Source organism: Oncorhynchus clarkii, chromosome 16 (assembly GCF_045791955.1).
Source record: "Oncorhynchus clarkii lewisi isolate Uvic-CL-2024 chromosome 16, UVic_Ocla_1.0, whole genome shotgun sequence".
In the NCBI taxonomy this organism is placed as follows: Eukaryota; Metazoa; Chordata; class Actinopteri; order Salmoniformes; family Salmonidae; genus Oncorhynchus; species Oncorhynchus clarkii.
Genome location: NC_092162.1, coordinates 4,013,630 through 4,023,592, shown reverse-complemented (window position 1 = coordinate 4,023,592; position 9,963 = coordinate 4,013,630).

Sequence of the window (9,963 nt, the reverse complement as noted above, 5' to 3'; positions counted from 1 at the left end):
TCTCTCTCTCTCTCTCTCTCTCTCTCCCAATCTTTCTCTTTCTCGCTCTCCCTCTCTCCTCCCCCTCTCTCTATCGTTCGTTCCTTCCTCCAAACCATCCTTCCATTCCTGTAGAGAATTAGTTCAGCATAAATTACCCAGTGGAATATTAAATTAGTCTCCAAAGGCGAGAGGTGAGTCTGTGTTGCTGGTTACTGAGGAGTGAAAACACACACTCATGGAGACAAGCAGCCTCCAAGCGAAGGGCTGACACAATTGCAGTAAAACAGAATCGGAGGGGGGGGGGGGGGGGGGGGGTAGAATCATCAGTATATCTGGTTCTACATGGACAGACTCAGTGGAGAGACCCATTCTAATTCCATGATAATAGATCCTCTAGAAACGCCTGCGGTCTACTCATGACCTAATCACTAGGGCGGCCATGGCTTTAAGAGAGCAAGCAAATCATCACAGGTGAATGATCCACCACCAACCTTTATGAAGCCAGTGTGCCTCTGTATATTGTACGCTAATTACTCAGGTTAATTACATAAATGGAGAAGCCGCATTGATCTGAAAATATATATTTTGTATTACGTAGAGGTAACAAAAGAAAACGTCAACATTGTTTCCACGTCTTTTCTACCCCCGAAATATATATATATATATGTGATGATATTGAGTCAACGTGGAAAAGAAATGGTGTTTGCACAAAAGTCAACAACATGAAAGGCATTGTATTTTTTTTCACCCAACTTTTAACCTAAATCGAATGAAATGGTGAAGTGTTATGTTGATTTTAAGTTGAATACACGTTAGTTGACAACTCAACCAAATGTCAATCAAAACTAGACCAATCCACTGCTTCTATAGATGAAAATGTATTGTTCTGCCCCTGAAACAAGGCAGTTAACCCACTGTTCCCCTGAACAAGGCAGTTAACCCACTGTTCCCCTGAACAAGGCAGTTAACCCACTGTTCCCCTGAACAAGGCAGTTAACCCACTGTTCCCCTGAAACAAGGCAGTTAACCCACTGTTCCCCTGAACAAGGCAGTTAACCCACTGTTCCCCTGAACAAGGCAGTTAACCCACTGTTCCCCTGAACAAGGCAGTTAACCCACTGTTCCCCTGAACAAGGCAGTTAACCCACTGTTCCCCTGAACAAGGCAGTTAACCCACTGTTCCCCTGAACAAGGCAGTTAACCCACTGTTCCCCTGAACAAGGCAGTTAACCCACTGTTCCCCTGAAAAAGGCAGTTAACCCACTGTTCCCCTGAACAAGGCAGTTAACCCACTGTTCCCCTGAAACAAGGCAGTTAACCCACTGTTCCCCTGAACAAGGCAGTTAACCCACTGTTCCCCTGAACAAGGCAGTTAACCCACTGTTCCCCTGAAACAAGGCAGTTAACCCACTGTTCCCCTGAAACAAGGCAGTTAACCCACTGTTCCCCGGTAGGCCATCATTGTAAATAAGAATTTGTTCTTAACTGACTTACCAAGTTAAATAAAGGTTACATTTTTACAATAATAAAACAAGTTTTAAAGAAACAACGTTCTTCTGTTGGATTTTTAGTACTTGAGCATAACGTTTTTTTTCTGCCTGTTTCCTCATGGTTCTATTTAAGAACATTGTCATCACTGTTCTCAGAACATTAAGAAAACGTTCCATATAAAAACCACAAGACAACTTTAGTAAACGTTCAAAGAACGTTCTAAGAATGTTAATTTTAAAACACGTACATTCCGTTCTCAGCGTTACAACAAACTCTCTCTCTATCCTCTAATCTTGTTAATTAAGTGTGTTCAGGTGTGTTGGCCGTAACCCACTAATTGTCCACAGCTGATCTTAATGAGTCCTTGTTTCCGTTGAAATGGGGTCTGTTTGAATAGACAAAAAATGAACAGCTTCGTATGAGTTAACAAAAAAAACACAGCATTCTATCTCCATCCTGGTGGTACAGTGGACTCAATCCATGGACAGAGAACAGATGATCATTGGTTTGGATCTCACTGATGCCGCGCCACAATGACAAATACATGTGGTCTTAATTGTGCTTGGAGTTCAAAACAGTTAACCACTGTTACTAACAGCCGTATTGAAACACGTTATCAGAGCGTTAACACAACCTTCAAATAATAACCTAGAATTTACGTTCTCGAAACGTTCATAAAATCTCCCGTGAAAACTTCCAGGGAACCATAGTGAATTCATCTTAGAACATCTCTGCAACCAAAAATGAACGTTCATGCAACATTTCTAGTTCCGTTCTCAGCATGTTTAACCAGTCAGGAAACCTGTGGCTTTGTTCCCAGAACCAATGGGGAACCAATGGGGAACCAATGGGAAACCAATGGGAAACCAATGGGGAACCAATGGGAAACCAATGGGAAACCAATGGGGAACCAATGGGAAACCAATGGGAAACCAATGGGGAACCAATGGGAAACCAATGGGAAACCAATGGGAAACCAATGGGAAACCAATGGGGAACCAATGGGAAACCAATGGGGAACCAATGGGAAACCAATGGGAAACCAATGGGAAACCAATGGGGAACCAATGGGAAACCAATGGGGAACCAATGGGAAACCAATGGGAAACCAGAGAACAAAAGATCATAGGTTTTGGATCTCACTGATCTCACTGATGTCGTGCCACTGTAACAAAATGAATGTGTTTGCATGATTAATACCTAAGGAAATTAATTCCATCTGTCCTATCTATTCTTGGAGTTAACCCAAACTAAGCTAGCCGTGTTATTACAAGTATAATTTAGGTGTGCTTGCTGAACTCAACATTTATTCTTCTCATATTACGTAGTGTATTGTTCTGTTTCTTCCTCCCGCTCTAGAGCTTTAAACACTTTCACGCCATTAACACGAAAGCAACTTTAAAATTGTGTAGACTGCCCCAATTTAGATTGCTTGAGAGAATATTTGATAACATTTATACTTTTTTTTGTACTACAATAATATTTAAATGAGCTCCCATTTCAATGGAAACGAAAGTGCCTTAGAAAAAGTTTGGACCGTAACTAGTCTTCAATCGTGTAAGCTACAAATGCCACTTTAAAACGTGCAGACCGGTCTGGAATCGTATATATTTGTCAAATTTAAAAATGTTAATAACAAACTCTGGTTTGAATTGGAAGTGTTTGTTTACTCCACCGCTGTCAAAACCAAACCGACGTTAAAAACTTATTCGGGATCGCTGTCCCTTCCACTGAAAATTAACAATTTTATCTCTCTCTTTCTCTCTCTCTCTTTCTCACACACTCTCTCTCTCTCCTTCCCTCTCTCTCTCTCGCTCTCTCTCTCTCTCTCTCGCCCCCCCTCTCTCTCTCTCTCTCTCTCCCTCTCCCCTCCTTCTCTCTCTCTCTCCCTCTCTCTCTCTCCCGTCCTTCTCTCTCTCTCTCTCCCTCTCTCTCTCTCTCTCTCTCTCTCTCTCTCTCCCTCTCTCTCTCTCTCTCTCTCTCTCCCCTCCTCTCTCTCCCCACTCCTTCTCTCTCTCTCTCTCTCTCCCCCTCCTTCTCTTTCTCTCTCTCTCTCTCTCCCCCTCCTTCTCTCCCTCTCTCTCTCTCTCGCCTCCCCCCTCTCTCTCTCTCTCTCGCCTTCCCCCCCTTCTCTCTCTCTCTCTCGCTCTCCCCCCTTCCTTCTCTCTCTCTCTCACTCTCTCGCTCTCCCCCCTCCTTCTCTCTCTCTCTCTCTCTCTCTCTCTCTCTTTCTCCTCCTCTCTCTTTCTCTCTCTCTCTCTCTTGCCGTCCCTCTCTGTCTCTCTCTCTCTCTCTCTCTGTCGCTCTCGCTCCCTTTCTCTCTCTCTCATTCCCTATCTTCCTCTCTCACTCTCATTCCCTATCTTCCTCTTTTTCTCTCTCTCTCTCTCTCTTTCCCTATCTCTTTTCTTTCTTTCTCTCTCTCTCGATCCCTCCATATTTTTCTCTCTATCCACCTTCCTCTCGATCTCTGATTTAATTTCTCCTCTGGGAGCAGGCTGGGTGTCTCCTGATGATCAGACAGACTGTGTCTGCAGGCTGTATCCCAAATAGCAACCCATTCCCTATTTAGTGCAAAAATAGTGCACCACACTAAACAGGGAATAGGGTGCTATTTGAGACACAGATTGTGTGTTTGGTTTGATTTCCTGTGTGTTTAATTCCCTGTGTGTTTGGTTTGTAAACTCGGAGGGAACCTTCGTTGTGATATGCTTTCAGGAGAAATGTCAGATCTTCTAGTTGTAAAACAGAATTAGCAGACCCACAGAACCACAGAGAATCTAAAAACATGATGTACTTCTCAGACTGATTTATTCTGCCAGGAACATGCTGTAGGTAGAGCAGGCTTTGTCCCTGGCGATGATTACCATTACCAGTGCAGCTATACCCATCTAGTGGTAGAAATTGAGATTGCAGTAGTTGATGTAATACTTGTTTCGTTCCCTAGAGGGCAGTTGTTGATGTAATACTTGTTGTGTTCCCTAGAGGGCAGTAGTTGATATTATACTTGTTGTGTTCCCTAGAGGGCAGTAGTTGATGTAATACTTGTTTTGTTTCCTAGAGGGCAGTAGTTGATGTAATACTTGTTGTGTTCCCTAGAGGGCAGTAGTTGATGTAATACTTGTTTTGTTCCCTAGAGGGCAATAGTTGATGTAATACTTGTTGTGTTCCCTAGAGGGCAGTAGTTGATATTATACTTGTTGTGTTCCCTAGAGGGCAGTAGTTGATGTAATACTTGTTGTGTTCCCTAGAGGGCAGTAGTTGATGTAATACTTGTTTTGTTCCCTAGAGGGCAATAGTTGATGTAATACTTGTTGTGTTCCCTAGAGGGCAGTAGTTGATATTATACTTGTTGTGTTCCCTAGAGGGCAGTAGTTGATGTAATACTTGTTTTGTTTCCTAGAGGGCAGTAGTTGATGTAATACTTGTTGTGTTCCCTAGAGGGCAGTAGTAGTGCAGTAGTTGATGTAATACTTGTTGTGTTCCCTAGAGGGCAGTAGTTGATGTAATACTTGTTTTGTTCCCTAGAGGGCAGTAGTTGATGTAATACTTGTTGTGTTCCCTAGAGGGCAGTAGTTGATGTAATACTTGTTGTGTTCCCTAGAGGGCAGTAGTTGATATAATACTTGTTGTGTTCCCTAGAGGGCAGTAATTGATGTAATACTTGTTTTGTTTCCTAGAGGGCAGTATTTGATGTAATACTTGTTGTGTTCCCTAGAGGGCAGTAGTAGTGCAGTAGTTGATGTAATACTTGTTGTGTTCCCTAGAGGGCAGTAGTTGATGTAATACTTGTTTTGTTCCCTAGAGGGCAGTAGTTGATGTAATACTTGTTGTGTTCCCTAGAGGGCAGTAGTTGATGTAATACTTGTTGTGTTCCCTAGAGGGCAGTAGTTGATGTAATACTTGTTGTGTTCCCTAGAGGGCAGTAATTGATGTAATACTTGTTGTGTTCCCTAGAGGGCAGTAGTTGATATTATACTTGTTTTGTTCCCTAGAGGGCAGTAGTTGATGTAATACTTGTTGTGTTCCCTAGAGGGCAGTAGTTGATGTAATACTTGTTGTGTTCCCTAGAGGGCAGTAGTTGATGTAATACTTGTTGTGTTCCCTAGAGGGCAGTAGTTGATATAATACTTGTTTTGTTCCCTAGAGGGCAGTAATTGATGTAATACTTGTTGTGTTCCCTAGAGGGCAGTAGTTGATGTAATACTTGTTGTGTTCCCTAGAGGGCAGTAGTTGATGTAATTCTTGTTGTGTTCCCTAGAGGGCAGTAGTAGTGCAGTAGTTGATGTAATACTTGTTTTGTTCCCTAGAGGGCAGTAATTGATGTAATACTTGTTGTGTTCCCTAGAGGGCAGTAGTTGATGTAATACTTGTTGTGTTCCCTAGAGGGCAGTAGTTGATGTAATACTTGTTTTGTTCCCTAGAGGGCAGTAGTTGATATTATACTTGTTGTGTTCCCTAGAGGGCAGTAGTTGATGTAATACTTGTTGTGTTCCCTAGAGGGCAGTAGTTGATGTAATACTTGTTTTGTTCCCTAGAGGGCAATAGTTGATGTAATACTTGTTTTGTTCCCTAGAGGGCAGTAGTTGATGTAATACTTGTTGTGTTCCCTAGAGGGCAGTAATTGATGTAATACTTGTTTTGTTCCCTAGAGGGCAGTAGTTGATGTAATACTTGTTGTGTTCCCTAGAGGGCAGTAATTGATGTAATACTTGTTTTGTTCCCTAGAGGGCAGTAGTTGATGTAATACTTGTTGTGTTCCCTAGAGGGCAGTAGTTGATGTAATACTTGTTTTGTTTCCTAGAGGGCAGTAGTTGATGTAATACTTGTTGTGTTCCCTAGAGGGCAGTAGTTGATGTAATACTTGTTTTGTTCCCTAGAGGGCAGTAGTTGATGTAATACTTGTTTTGTTCCCTAGAGGGCAGTAGTTGATGTAATACTTGTTGTGTTCCCTAGAGGGCAGTAATTGATGTAATACTTGTTTTGTTCCCTAGAGGGCAGTAGTTGATGTAATACTTGTTGTGTTCCCTAGAGGGCAGTAATTGATGTAATACTTGTTTTGTTCCCTAGAGGGCAGTAGTTGATGTAATACTTGTTGTGTTCCCTAGAGGGCAGTAGTTGATGTAATACTTGTTTTGTTTCCTAGAGGGCAGTAGTTGATGTAATACTTGTTGTGTTCCCTAGAGGGCAGTAGTTGATGTAATACTTGTTTTGTTCCCTAGAGGGCAGTAGTTGATGTAATACTTGTTTTGTTCCCTAGAGGGCAGTAGTTGATGTAATACTTGTTGTGTTCCCTAGAGGGCAATAGTTGGTTGTTCCTTATCACCATAGAGCACTCTTGACCTGGTTGTGTGCATATTGTTGTCATATGAATTCATGGTACATGTTCTTTCACATTTATCACAATTTTGACATTTCACATAACTGAGATTACACACGTTTCAAATCATTGTTCCAAACTCGTTTTTAAAAAACAGATAGGAGATTTTGTATATTAACCTTCACCTTCCCCTTCCACAGACAGACAAAGCTGAAGCACTAGTGTTTAAGGCGTTAAGTGGTGTTTCCAACTGTCACACTGTAGACTACTCTACAGACCACCCTACTCATCAGATTAGACCCTAGACTACTCTAGAGACCACCCTACTCAATATATTAGACCCTAGACTACTCTACAGACCACCCTACTCATCAGATTAGACCCCAGACTACTCTACAGACCACCCTACTCACATATTCAACCCTAGACTACTCTACAGACCACCCTACTCATCAGATTAGACCCTAGACTACTCTACAGACCAAACCTACTCATCAGATTAGACCCTAGACTACTCTACAGACCACCCTACTCATCAGATTAGACCCTAGACTACTCTACAGACCAAACCTACTCATCAGATTAGACCCTAGACTACTCTAGGAGGGTATAGTTACCGAGTAGCTGTGTCGCCTAGGCGAAGGTGTATATCTACCTAGTGGGGCTGTATCTGCATTGGACTTCGTGGTTCACTTTGTGGTTCACTATGAACAGACGAATACACAGGAAGTTGAAACTGGTCCTATCTGGCATGTCGCCTGGTACTATCTGGTCGGCTGACTGGTCCTATCTGGTCGGCTGACTGGTCCTATCTGGTCGGCTGACTGGTCCTATCTGTCTGGCTGACTGGTACCATCTGTCCGGCTGACTGGTCCTATCTGGTCGGCTGACAGGTCCTATCTGGTCGGCTGACTGGTCCTATCTGGTCGGCTGACTGGTCCTATCTGGTCGGCTGACTAGTCCTATCTGTCCGGCTGTCTGGTCCTATCTGGTCGGCTGTCTGGTCCTATCTGGTCGGCTGACTGGTCCTATCTGGTCGGCTGACTGCTACCATCTGTCCGGCCAACTGTTACTATCCGGGTCGGCTGACTGGTCCTATCTGGTCGGCTGACAGGTCCTATCTGGTCGGCTGACTGGTCCTATCTGTCCGGCCGACTGGTCCTATCTGTCCGGCTGACTGGTCCTATCTGGTCGGCTGACTGGTCCTATCTGGTCGGCTGACTGGTCCTATCTAGTCGGCTGACAGGTCCTATCTGGTCGGCTGACTGGTCCTATCTGGTCGGCTGACTGGTCCTATCTGGTCGGCTGACTGGTCCTATCCGGGTCGGCTGACTGGTCCTATCTGTCCTGCTGACTGGTCCTATCTGGTCGGCTGACTGGTCCTATCTGGTCGGCTGACTGGTCCTATCTGGTCGGCTGACAGGTCCTATCTGGTCGGCTGACTGGTCCTATCTGGTCGGCTGACTGGTCCTATCTGGTCGGCTGACTGGTCCTATCTGGTCGGCTGACTGGTCCTATCTGGTCGGCTGACTGGTCCTATCTGGGTCGGCTGACTGGTCCTATCTGGTCGGCTGACTGGTCCTATCTGGTCGGCTGACTGGTCCTATCTGGTCGGCTGACTGGTCCTATCTGGTCGGCTGACTGGTCCTATCTGGTCAGCTGACTGGTCCTATCTGGTCGGCTGACTGGTCCTATCTGGTCGGCTGACTGGTACCATCTGTCCTGCCGACTGGTACCATCTGGTCGTCTGACTGGTCCTATCCGGTCGGCCGACTGGTCCTATCTGGTCAGCTGACTGGTCCTATCTGTCCGGCTGACAGGACCTAACTGGTCGGCTGACTGGTCCTATCCGGGTCGGCTGACTGGTCCTATCTGGTCGGCTGACTCGTCCTATCTGGTCGGCTGACTGGTCCTATCTGGTCGGCTGACTGGTCCTATCTGGTCGGCTGACTGGTCCTATCCGGGTCGGCTGACTGGTCCTATCTGGTCGGCTGACTGGTCCTATCCGGGTCGGCTGACTGGTCCTATCTGGTCGGCTGACTGGTCCTATCTGGTCAGTTGACTGGTCCTATCTGGTCGGCTGACTACTGTACACAATCAAAAGGTGTTGTAGACAAAATATTGAAAATTGCTGTCTGGTAGCCTCAATAAATAGACAAAGATTGACCTCTTCCCATTTTAGTTGCCCATTGTGTTTTTATGTTTCGACCATGATATCTTGCTATCCAGGGTGACACCCAGCAGTGTATTCTCTTCAACTTGCTCAGTAACCACATAATTCATATAAAGATCCAGATGAGGTTTAGGGTTGAGCGTGTGATTTGTCCCAAAAATTGTGCTTTTAGTTCATTACATTTTTATCACCATCCTATTGCTAGTTACCCATTCTATAACTGACTGGAGCTCTGTGTTAAAGCTATTGTTGGTTACCTATTCTATAACTGACTGGAGCTCTGTGTTAAACCTATTGTTGGTTAGCTATTCTATAGCTGACTGGAGCTCTATGTTAAACCTATTGCTAGTTACCCATTCTATAACTGACTGGAGCTCTGTGTTAAACCTATTGTTGGTTACCTATTCTATAACTGACTGGAGCTCTGTGTTAAACCTATTGTTGGTTAGCTATTCTATAACTGACTGGAGCTCTGTGTTAAACCTATTGCTAGTTACCCATTCTATAACTGACTGGAGCTCTGTGTTAAACCTATTGTTGGTTACCTATTCTATAACTGACTGGAGCTCTATGTTAATAACTTCTTATGGCTGCAGGGGCAGTATTGAGTAGCTGGGATGAAAGGTGCCCAGAGTAAACGGCCTGCTCCTCAGTCCCAGTTGCTAATATATGCATATTATTATTAGTATTGGATAGAAAACACTCTGAAGTTTCTAAAACTGTTTGAATGATGTCTGTGAGTATAACAGCTCATTTGGCAGGTGAAAACCTGAGAAGAAATCCAACCAGGAAGTAGGAAATCTGAGGTTTGTCAATTTTCAACCCAGCCCCTATTGAATACACAGTGGGATATGGATGAAGCTGCACTTCCTAGGGCTCTACAGACAAAGGATTTCTCCGGTTGTAACGTTATTGAAGATTTATAATAAAAACATCCTAAAAAATTGATTCTATACTTAGTTTGAAATGTTTCTAAGACCTATAATATAACTTTTTG